Consider the following 12,369-nt stretch of genomic DNA (forward strand, 5'->3'; position numbering starts at 1 on the left):
ACGATGATTAGAAGTCCTACAAAGGGGGCAGCTAGGTGGCGCAGTGGATAGAGCACCGGCCCTGGAGTCAGGAATACCTGAGTTCAAATCCGGCCTCAGACACTTAACACTTACTAGCTGTGTGACCCTGGGCAAGTCACTTAACCCCAATTGCCTCACTAAAAAAAAAAAAAAAAAAAAAAAAAAAAGTCCTACAAAGAGCAGTAAAAGATGATAAGTATCACTGAATCATTCGAGTTAATTTCTCCCTTGTCTTTTCTTAACTATTAGTATGTTCTTCCACATATTTTCCATAAGCCTGCCTATCTCATATGTGTGTGCCCTTCTAATCATCTTCCATCAATTTATCTACCTGGTGTGATTTTGGCACAACTGGGAACCATTTCTGTAGAAGAATAGGATGAAGTACTCTTCCTACTTTTAAAAGAAACGTGAAATAATGCACTTGATTAAAAATAAACATATCCAAAGAGACTTGTGAGAGAGAACTATGATCTTAATTTGATGGATACCCACAGAGTACACTAAAACTAGGTTGCTTTTGAGAAAGGCAAATGTCAGAGAATATTCTCCAAGTGTAACACTTACTTTTTAAAAGCTAATAGTATTCTTTAATGCACTGTGGGTTCTTTGTTTGCATATTAAAAGTGAAGCATTCTGCCTTTCCATCCAGGGCTCTGTCTAGAGCAGAACCCATCGCTGCCGCCGAGATGTTGATGTCCAAGAAAAACCGAATTGCTATCTACGAACTCCTTTTTAAGGAGGGAGTAATGGTAGCCAAAAACGATGTTCACATGCCAAAGCACCCTGAGCTGGCAGACAAGAATGTGCCCAATCTCCATATAATGAAGGCTATGCAGTCTCTAAAGTCTCGTGGATACATTAAGGAGCAGTTTGCATGGAGGCATTTCTACTGGTATCTAACCAATGAGGGCATTACCTTCACCAGCCCTTGAGATTGTGCCTGCCACACTCCGAAGAAGCCGTCCTGAGACAGGAAGGCCAAGGCCTAAAGGCCTGGAGGGTGAGCGACCTGCCTGGCTTACTCGTGGGGAAGCTGACAGATACACATACAGACGAAGTGCTGCTCCCCCTGGTGCTGATAAGAAGTCTAAGGCTGGTGCTGGGTCAGCAACAGAATTCCCGTTTAGAGGTGGATTTGGTCATGGATTTGGTTGTGGACGTGGTCCACCTCCTCAATAAAAAGTGTACAGATGTTTCATATTGAATAAAATTTGGGAAAAAAATGTTAAAAAAAAAAAGTGAAGCATTCTTTCCATATTTTTCTCTGTAACATTACTGGGAAGACTGTTCCTCTTGCCCAAATTCCAAAATAACAAGCTAACTTCAACATTATTCTTTCAATAAGAAATCGAAGTTTATACAATTTCTGAATGTGAACCAAGGTACAAGAAGTCCCAAAGAATGATCAAAAGGTCAGAAAGAACTGAGTTGAACTCAATCAAATAAATCCTAAAAAAGTCACATCCCACATAATCTAAAAAGTATAAATTAATATGAAACTTTACTGATAAATATATTAAAGTAAGATATTTTGCTTGCAATGAGAATGAGCAATCTGCTTTCAAGCCAATCTAATGCTGAAAATGTTTTCTTCAACTTTCACATGAAGGCTTTTTCTTTTTGCGTTAGAATTTTGGCAGCTATAATAAGACCAAAAATCTCCAGAACAGGAAGGATGTACCACAGAATCAGGAAAAAAAAAAAAACAGCTCAAGGAAACATAACAAAAATTGAGTTCTCTGTTATATTTACTATATATCTGAGATATGGCCAGTTAAATTATTTTTCAACTGGCCTCGGTGAATATATATTAAAGTCATGTTTGGGTTTGCTTTCACTACTTTGTTACAATAACCTGTAACATGACACTAACAGTCTATCAAAAAGTGTTTATTAAGTTACTCCTATTTGCTAGCACCCCTCCTGTATCACTTCCTTGTCATGTCAGAGGGGCTTGCATAGCATAGTAAAACTATGAGCTATGCCATGCAAAGCTACCCAAGATAGACAGGACGTAGTGGAGAGTTCTGATGCAAAAGAGAAGCAAAAGCTAAACCATTAGAGTACCTTCATTCATTCATTCATTTTGTTAAATTTATTTTTCATTCATTCATTCATCTATCAATCATCTATCTATCCATTTATTTATCTATTTGTTTGGGTATTCTTTTATTCATTAATTCATTTATTTATTTAAAGTTTTGAGTTCCAAATTCTATCCATTTCTCATTCACTTCCTCCCTACCCACCCTCCTACCTAAGGCTTAAAGCAACCAGATATAGGGTATATGTGTGCAATTATATAAAACATTACCATATAAGTCATTTCATACAAAAAGACAAGTAAGAAAAAAAGAAAGTGCAAAAGAGCATGCTTCAATCTGTGCTCAATCAACATCAGTTCTTTCTCTGGAGGATGATAGCATGCTTCATCATTAGTCCTTTCAGATTGTCTTGGATCATTGTATTGCTGATAGTAGTTCAGTCATTCACAATTGCTCATAGAACAATAATGCTGCCACTGTACACAATATTCTCCCAGTTCTCCTCACTTCACTATACATCAATTCATATGAGTCTTTCCAGGTTTTTCTGAATTCATCCTGCTTGTCATTTCTTATATTCCATTAAAATCATATACCAAAGCTTGTTTAGTCATTCACCAATTAATGGGCATTCACGTGATTTCCAATTCTTAGCAGCCACAAAGAGTTGCTATACATGTTTTTGTACATTTTTTTCCTTTTCTCTTTTTCACAATTATTATTGTTAAATGTTTCCCTCCATACTATTCCCTTCCCAATGATATTTATTATCTATCTTCTTTTACCCTATCACTCCTCAAAAGGGATTTGCTTCTGACTGCCCCCTCCCTTTTTACCCCTCCCTCCTTATCCTATTCCCCTTCTATTTTCCTGAAGGCTTAGATAGATTACTCCACCCAATTGAATGTCTTTGTTAATCCCTTCTTGAACCAATTCTAATGAGATTAAAGTTTTTGAGCCAATTTTGATGTGTGTAAGGCTCAGTCACTGCCCCCATTCCTGCCCTATCTCTACCCCCCACTCCATAAGCCCTTTCCTGTTTCTTTCATGTGGGATTTTACTCCATTCTACCTCTCCTCTTTCCCCTCACCCAATGCAATCCTCTCCCCCCTCAATTTTACCCTTAAGATGTCATCATGGGGCAGCTAACTGATGCAGTGGACAAAATACCCACCTTGGACCCAGGAGGTCCCAAGCCCAAATCTGGCCCCAGACACAAGACACTCATCCACTGCTCAACCAAGGCATGTAACCCAACTCCAACCATTTCCACAAAAAATGATAAACAAAAGATAAATGCTTTACATGTATCATCCCTTCACATTCCATTCCTACCTGTTCCTTCTGTCTAAATTTATTTATATTAACTGCCCTAATACTGAGAAATTTCTTATGACTTAGATGCATTATCTTCCCATGTAGGAATGTAAGATGTTCACCCTTTTAGCATCTCTTAATTTCTTTTTCCTGTTTACCTTTTTATGCTTCTCAAGGGTCTTATATTTGAAAGTCAAATTTTCTATTCAGTTCAGGTCTTTTCATCACAAATACCTGAAAGTTTGCTTTTTCATTGAAGTCACATTTTTTTTTCTCCTGGAAGAATATACTCAGTTTTGCTGGGTAGGTGATAATTAATTGTAATGCCAATTCCTTTTCCCTCTGGAATATCATCTTCCATGCCCTCTGATCCTTTAATTAAGAAGCTGCTAGATCTTGGGTTATCTTGACTGTGACTCCACAGAAATGGAATTGTTTCTTTCCAGATGCTTATAATATTTTCTCCTTGACCTGGGAGCTCTGGAATTTGGCTATAATTTTCCTGGAGGTTTTCATTTTGGGATCTCTTTCAGGAGTGGATTGGTGGATTCTTTCAATTTCAATTTTATCTACTGTCTCTATAATATCAGGGTAATTTTATCTGACAATTTCTTGGAAGATGATGTATAAGCTCCTTTTTTGATCATGGCTTTCAGGTAGTCCAATACTTTTCAAATTATCTCTCCTGGATCTATTTTCTAGGTCAGCTCTTTTTTCCAAAGAGATATTCATATTGTTCTCTATTTTTTTAGTGATCCAATTGGGGTTCACACAGCTAGTAAGTTTTAAGTGTCTGAGGCATGATTTGAACTCAGGTACTCCTGACTCCAGGGCCGGTGCTCTATCCACTGCACCACCTAGCTGCCCCCTTTTTTGATTCATTTGGATTTGGTTTATTGTGTCTTGATTTCTCATAAAATCATTTGCTTCTATTTGCTCAAGCCTAATTCTTGAGAAATGATTTCTTTCAGAGAGCTTTTTTGCTTCCTTTTCGATTTGGGCAATTTGGCTTTTCAAGCTGTTGACTTTTTTTTCATGACCCTCCTTCATCATTCTCATTTCTATTTCCATTTTCCCCTCTACCTCTCTTACTTTATCTTTTTTTTTAAATTAATAAACTATTTTATTTTTTTCCATTACATGTAAAAATAGTTCTCAACTTTTGTTTATACAACCTTTACAATTTCAGATTTTTCTCCCTCCCTCCCCTCCCTCCCCCTCCACTGGACAGCAGGTAATCTGATATAGGTTATATAATAACATTAATCCTATTTCTGCATTAGTCATGTTATAAGAGAAAAAAATCAGAGCAATGATGAAAAACCTCAAAATAGAAAAAAAAACAACAGCATCAAAAACAAAAGAAATAATATGGTTCATTCAGCATCTATACTCCGCTGTTCTTTTTTTTTTTTTTTCCTGGATTTGGAGATCCTCTTCCATCACGAGTTCCCTGGAACTCTTCTGTGCCATTGCATTGGTGAGAAAAATATAGTCCATCACAGTAGATCAACACTCAATGTTGATGATACTGTGTACAATGTTCTTCTGGTTCTACTCATCTCACTCATCATCAGCTCATGCAAGACCCTCCAAATTTCTCTGAACTCCTCCTGCTCATCATTTCTTACAGCACAATAGTATTCCATTGTATTCATATACCACAACTTGTCCAGCCATTCCCCAATTGATGGGCACCCCCTCAACTTCGAATTCCTTGCCACCACGTAAAGAGCAGCTATAAATATTTTTGTACATGTGGGTCCCTTTCCCCCTTCCATGATCTCTTTGGGAAAAAGACCCAAAAGTGGTATTGCTGGGTCAAAGGGTATGCACAGCTTTATTGCCCTTTGGGAATAATTCCAAATTGCTCTCCAGAATGGTTGGATCAGTTCACAGCTCCACCAACAATGGATTATGTTCCAATTTTCCCACAGCTTCTCCAACATTTATTATTTTCCTTTTTTGTCATTTTAGCCAATCTGATAGGTGTCAGGTAGTACCTCAAAGTTGTTTTTATTTTCATCTCTCTAATCATTAGAGATTTAGGGCATTTTTTTCATATGGGAATAGATAGCTTTGGTTTCTTCATCAGAAAACTACCCGTTCATATCATTTGACCATTTCTCAATTGGGGAATGACTTGGGTTCTTATAAATTTGATTTAGTTCCCTATATATATTTTAGAGATGAGGCCTTTATCAGAAATACTGGCCTCAAAAATTGTTTCCCAGCTTTCTGCCTCCCTTCTAATTTTGGATGCATTGCTTCTGTTTGTACAAAAATTTTTTAATTTAATGTAATCAAAATCATCCATTTTGCATTTTATAATATACTTTATCTCTTGTTTGATAAAAAAACTGTTTTCCTTTCCAAAGATCTGATAGGCAGACTATTCCTTTCTCTCCTAATTTACCTATGGTATCACCTCTTATGTCTAAATCATGTATCCATTTTTACCTTATTTTAGTATAAGGTCTCAGATGTTGGTCTATGCCTAATTTTTGCCATACTATCTTCCAGTTTTCCCAGCAGTTTTTGTCAAATACTGAGTTCCTATCCCAGAAGCTGGAGTCTTTGGGTTTATCAAACACTATATTACTAGTGTCATTTACTACTGCATTTCCTGAGCCTAGCTTATTCCATTGATCTACCACTCTATTTTTTAGCCAGTACCAGATAGTTTTGATGACTGCCACTTTATAGTAAAGCTCCAGGTTTGGTACTGCTAACTCACCTTCCTGTGAATTTTTTTTCATTATTTCCCTGGATATTCTTGATTTTTTGTTTTTCCACATGAATTTTGTTATTATTTTTTCTAGCTGTATAAAATAATTTTTAGGTAGTCTGATTGGTATGGAACTGAATAAGTAAATTAATTTAGGCAGTATTGTCATTTTTACTATATTAGCTCTGCCTATTCATGAGCAATTGATACCTTTCCAATTATTTAGATCTGATTTTATTTGTGTGAAGAGTGTTTGGTAGTTGTGTTCATAGAGTTCCCGGGTTTGTCTTGGCAAGTAGGCTCCCAAGTATTTTATATTATCTGCCATTACTTTAAATGGAATTTTTCTTTCTATCTCTTGCTGCTGGACTTTGTTGGTCCTGTATAGAAATGCTGATGATTTATGTGGATTTATTTTATATCTTGCTACTTTGATAAAGTTATTAATTGTTTCAAGTAATTTTTGAGTTGATTCTCTAGGATTCTTTAAGTATACCATCATATCATCTGCAAAGAGTGATAGTTTTGTTTTCTTCTTGCTTATTCTAATTCCTTTAATTCCTTTCTCTTCTCTGATTGCTAAAGCTAACTTTTCTAGGACAATATTAAATAATAGGGGTGATAATGGACATCCCTGTTTCACCCCTGATCTTATTGGGAAGACCTCTAATTTATCTCCATTGCATATAATACTTGCTGATGGCTTTAGGTAGATACTGTTTATTATTCTAAGGAAAGCTCCACCTATTCCTAAACTCTCTAGTGTTTTTATTAGGAATGGGTGTTGTATTTTGTCAAAAGCTTTCTCTGCATCTATTGAGATAATCATATGATTTTGGTTGGTTTTCTTATTGATATGGTTGATTATGTTAATAGTTTTTCTAATGTTGAACCAGCCCTGCATTCCTGGTATAAATCTCACCTGGCCATAGTGTATTATCCTGGTGATCACTTGTTGTAATCTCCTTGCTAATATCTTATTTAAGATATTAGCATCAATATTCATTAGGGAAATTGGTCTATAATTTTCTTTCTCTGTTTTTGCTTTGCCTGGTTTTGGTATCACCACAATATTCGTGTTATAAAACAAATTTGGTAGAACTCCTTCTTCACCTATTTTTCCAAATAATTTGTGTAATATTGGAATTAATTGTTCTTTAAATGTTTGATAAAATTCACCCATAAACCCATCTAGCCCTGGGGATTTTTTCTTAGGGAGTTCATTAATGGCTTGTTCAATTTCTTTTTCTAATATGGGTTTATTTAAGGATTTTATTTCTTCTTCAGTTAACCTGGGCAGTTTGTATTTTTGTAAATATTCATCTATTTCATTTACATTTTCAAATTTATTGGCATACAGTTGGGCAAAATGATTCCTAATTATTGATCTAATTTCCACTTCATTGGTGGTAACATTACCCTTTTCATTTTTGATACTGGTAATTTGGTTTTCTTCTTTCTTTTTTTTAATCAAATTAACCAATATTTTATCTATTTTATTGGTTTTTTCATAAAACCAACTCTTAGTTTTATTGATTACTTCTATAGTTTTTTTTTGCTTGTTAATTTCTCCTTTAATTTTCAGGATCTCTAATTTAGTGTCTAATTGGGGATTTCTAATTTTTTCTTTTTCTTGCCTTTTAAGTTGCATGCCCAATTCATTAATCTCCTCTTTTTCTTTTTTATTCATGTAAGCATTTAGAGCTATAAATTTTCCCCTAAGCACTGCTTTGGCTGCATCCCATAGATTTTGGTATGTTGTCTCATTATTGTCATTCTCTTGGATAAAGTTATTGATTGTTTCTATGATTTCTTGTTTGGCCCATTCATTCTTTAGAATGAAATTATTTAGTTTCCAATTGATTTTCATTCTACTTTCCCCTGGCTCTTTCTTACATGTAATTTTTATTGCATCATGATCTGAGAAGGATGCATTTACTATTTCTGCCTTTCTACATTTGACTATGATGTTTTTGTGCCCTAATACATGGTCAGTTTTTGAAAATGTGCCATGTACTGCTGAGAAAAAGGTATATTTCTTTCTATCCCCATTCAATTTTCTCCAGACATCTATCATGTCTACCTTTTCTAGTAATCTATTCACCTCTTTCACTTGTTTATTATTTATTTTTTGGCTAGATTTATCTAATTCTGAGAGGGGGAGATTCAGAACCCCACTAGTATAGTATTACTGTCTAATTCCTCTTGTAACTCATTTAACTTCTCCTCTAAGAACTTGGATGCTATACCACTTGGCGCATACATATTCAAAATTGATATTACTTCATTATCTATAGCACCTTTAAGCAAGATGTAATTTCCATCCTTATCTCTTTTAATGAGATCTATTTTTGCCTGCACTTTGTCTGAGATAAGGATTGCTACCCCTGCCTTTTTTACTTTAGCTGAGGCATAATATATTCTGCTCCAGCCTTTTACCTTTACTCTGTGTGTATCTCTCTGCTTCAAATGTGTTTTTGTAAACAGCATATTGTAGGGTTCTGGTTTTTAATCCACTCTGCAATTCACTTCTGTTTTATAGCAGAGTTCATCCCTTTCACATTCACAGTTATTATTACTGACTGTCTATTCCCCTCCATTCTATTTACCCCTTTAGTACTTTTCCCCCCTTCTTTCACCCTATTCCTCCTCACCGATGTTTTACTTCTTACCCCTGCCTCCCCCCGATCTGCCCTCCCTTTTTATCACCCCCCTCTCTTTTCTTTACCCTTTTCTCCCTTGCTTTTGTCCTCCCTTCTATCAGTCCCCCCCTTTCCCTTCCCCTTTTGTTTCCCTAAAGAATGATTTAAGTTTCTTTATCCCAATGAACGGATATGTTATTCCCTTTTTGAGTCAAATCTAATGAGAATAGGGTTGAAACAATGTTCCCCCCGCCTTTCTTTCCCTCTATTGTAATAGGTTTTTTTTTTCTACCTCTTCATATGATATAATTCATCCCATTCCACCTTCTCTTTCCTCTCTTCCCCATAGACTCCCTTTTTAGCCCCTTAATTCTTTTGTATCATCACATCAAAGACAATTTATATTTATACCCTCTATATGTAAAGTCCTTCTCGCTGCCAAAATACATTTACAGTTCTTAAGAGTTATGAGTATTATCTTCCTGTGTAGGGATATAAACAGTTTAACCTAATAGGGTAACCTTTTTTTTCCCCCTCTGTTAGTTTTTTAAACTTCTCTTGAGTCTTGTATGTTGAGATCAAATTTTCTATTCAGTTCTGGTCTTTTCACCAGGAAAGATTGAAAGTCCCCAATGTCATTAAATGTCCATCTTTTCCCCTGAAAGAAAATGCACATTTTTGCTGGGTTATAGATTCTCGGCTGCAATCCAAGCTCCTTTGCCTTCCAGAATATCATATTCCAAGCCTTGTGGTCCTTTAATGTTGAAGCTGCCAGGTCCTAAGCAACCCTGATTGTGGCTCCATGATATTTAAATTGCTTCTTTCTGGCTGCTTGGAGTATTTTCTCCTTCACCTGATAATTCTGGAATTTGGCTACAATATTCCTTGGAGTTTTCCTTTTGGGGTCTCTTTCAGGAGGTGATCGATGGATTCTTTCAATGATGATTTTATCCTCTGATTCTATGATATCAGGGCAGTTCTCCTTAATAATTTCCTGGAATATGGTGTCTAGATCCTTTTTCTGGTCATGGCTTTCAGGCAGTCCAATGATTCTCAAAATGTCTCTCCTGGATCTGTTTTCCAGATCAGTTGTCTTTCCAATGAGGTATTTCACATTTTCTTCTATTTTTTCATTCTTTTGATTCTGCTTGACTGATTCCTGGTGTCTCATGGATTCCTTATCTTCCAACTGTCCCACTTTAATTTTTAAGGCATTGTTTTCTTCAGTGAGATTATGCACCTTTTTTTCCATTTGGCCAAGTGAATTTTTTATGGCAGTGTTTTCTTCAATGAGAGTATGCACCTTTTTTTCCATTTGGCCAGATGAATTTTTTAAGGTATTGTTTTCTTCAGTGAGATTATGCACCTTTTTTTCCATTTGGCCGAATGAATTTTTTAAGGCTTTGTTTTCTTCAATGAAATTATGTGCTTCCTTTTCCAAGCTGCTGATTCTTTTTTCATAGTTTTCTTGTTTTGCTTTCATTTCTCTCCCCATTTTTTCTTCTACCTCTCACAATTGATTTTTTTAAATTAATAAAGTATTTTATTTTTTTTTCCATTACATGTAAAGATAGTTCTCAACCTTTGTTTATACAAGCTTTACAATTTCAGATTTTTCTCCCTCCCTCCCCTCCCTCCCCCCTCCCCTAGACAGCAGGCAATCTGATATAGGTTATATATATATATATATATATATATATATATACACACACACATAATAACATTAATCCTATTTCTGCATTAGTCATGTTATAAGAGAAAAAAATCAGAGCAATGATGGAAAACCTCAAAATAGAAAAAAAAAAACAACAGCATCAAAAACAAAAGAAATAGTATGGTTCATTTAGCATCTATACTCCACAGTTCTTTTTTTTTTCCCCTGGATTTGGAGATCCTCTTCCATCACAAGTTCCCTGGAACTCTTCTGTGCCATTGCATTTGTGAGAAGAATATAGTCCATCACAGCCATTGCAATTGATTTTTAAAATATTTTTTGAGTTCTTCCAGGACGGGTTTTTGTTCTTGAGACCAATTCACCTTTCCTCCTGAGGCTTCAGATGTAGGCAGTTTGAGGCTATTGTCCTCATCTGAGTTTGTGTTGGCTTCTTCCCTATTGATACAGAAGCTCTCAATGGAGAGGGCTCTTTTTTGCTTCTTACTCATTATTGCAGCTTATTTATTTATTTTTTAAGTTGAGGTCTGCTCTGGGGGCACCAGGGTCCCTGTTTTGGGCTTCTTGTGCAGGGGTATAGGTGCTGTGTGACTGGCTTTTTACTCTGAGGCCTTTATGGTGTGTGGAGATCCCCTGCCCAGCACTTCCTGTCTGGGTGCCATCAGCCAGCCAGGCGCCTGCTCCCGGTGTCAGTCCCGCCTGACCTGTTCGTGGCCCTCCCGGCCGGTGCAGATAGGTGTTTCCATTGTCCTTCCTGGCCACCAGATTTTTGAACCAGGTTCCAGGGGCCTCAGTTGTTTGACTGTGGCCTATAGCTCCTGCTGACTTGCCCTGACCCCCTCGGTGCTGGGTTGCTGCTCTGCACTGGGCCGCCCTTTTGCCCGAGTCAGACTGACCTTTTCCTGAAGTCTTCTAAATTATCTCTGGTTGGAGGACTGTGTCTCTCTGTCTCTTTGCAGGTTCTGTAGTTTCAGAATCCGTCCAGAGGCTTGATTTAATATTCTTTTCGAGGGAACAGAAGGAGAGCTCAGGCAGCTTGCTGCTTCCTCTCTGCCATCTTGGCTCCACCCCCTCTTACTTTATCTTTTAAGTCCTTTTTTGGTGCTTCTATGGCCTGAGATCGATTCATATTTTTCTTGGAAGCTTTGGATATAGGAGTCCTGATGTTGCTATCCTCTTCTGAGTGTGCACCTCAATATTCCTTGTCACTGAAGAACCTTTCTATGATCTGCATCTTTCTCTGTTCCTCTTGCCCAGCTTATACTTGACTTTTAAATCCTTAAAGTGGGGCACTGCTTCCAGAATGTACTGTTCCAAGCTGTAGGGGGTCTAAGGTGGTACCATTTAAGGAGGGGCAGGTTCTTCACTTGCCTGGCCTATTATTGTTCCATAGATAATCCCAGGCCAACTTACTAATTAACCATGCAGCAAAACTTTGTGTGTTGTGGTTGTTAGTTCTGTCGAGCCTGAGCCCCTCCTCCACCTAGGCCCAGCTACTCAACCTACTTCCTGGTCCCTAGGAGGGGTGAAACACCCAAGTTCTGCCTCAGCATCATCAGAGACCCCTGTAATCTCCTCCAGGTCAACCACTCAGCCCTCTCACCAGACTATGAGCTTAATTCCAAATGATACTGGTGCTGTAACTGATTCAGAGGCTCCAGGGGTCTATTTTTCTGGCTCAGCCTGCCTGGGACTTGATATGTGTCAGCATGACCTTGTGGTTGGACTCCACTCCTGCCCTGGTACAGCAGACCCCTCCTGCCAACTTTCAAATCTGTCTTTGGCTGGAAATTGATCTCAGCCAGTTCTTTTGTGGGTTCTGCGGCTCTTTGAATTATTTCTATGGCATTATTTGGACATTTTTTGAATAGATAATGTTGTGAATTCCAAGGACTTAATGCCTTTCCTCCCCCTTCTTGACTTTGCCGCAGAAATCTCATG

General features: G+C 37.2%; 1 pseudogene; it reads left to right on the plus strand.

Annotated features, from left to right (window-relative positions):
• Positions 1-710: 710 nt before the first annotated feature.
• Positions 711-1,203, plus strand: LOC122740518 (annotated as a pseudogene).
• Positions 1,204-12,369: the final 11,166 nt, after the last annotated feature.

Source organism: Dromiciops gliroides, chromosome 1 (assembly GCF_019393635.1).
Source record: "Dromiciops gliroides isolate mDroGli1 chromosome 1, mDroGli1.pri, whole genome shotgun sequence".
Taxonomy (NCBI): domain Eukaryota; kingdom Metazoa; phylum Chordata; class Mammalia; order Microbiotheria; family Microbiotheriidae; genus Dromiciops; species Dromiciops gliroides.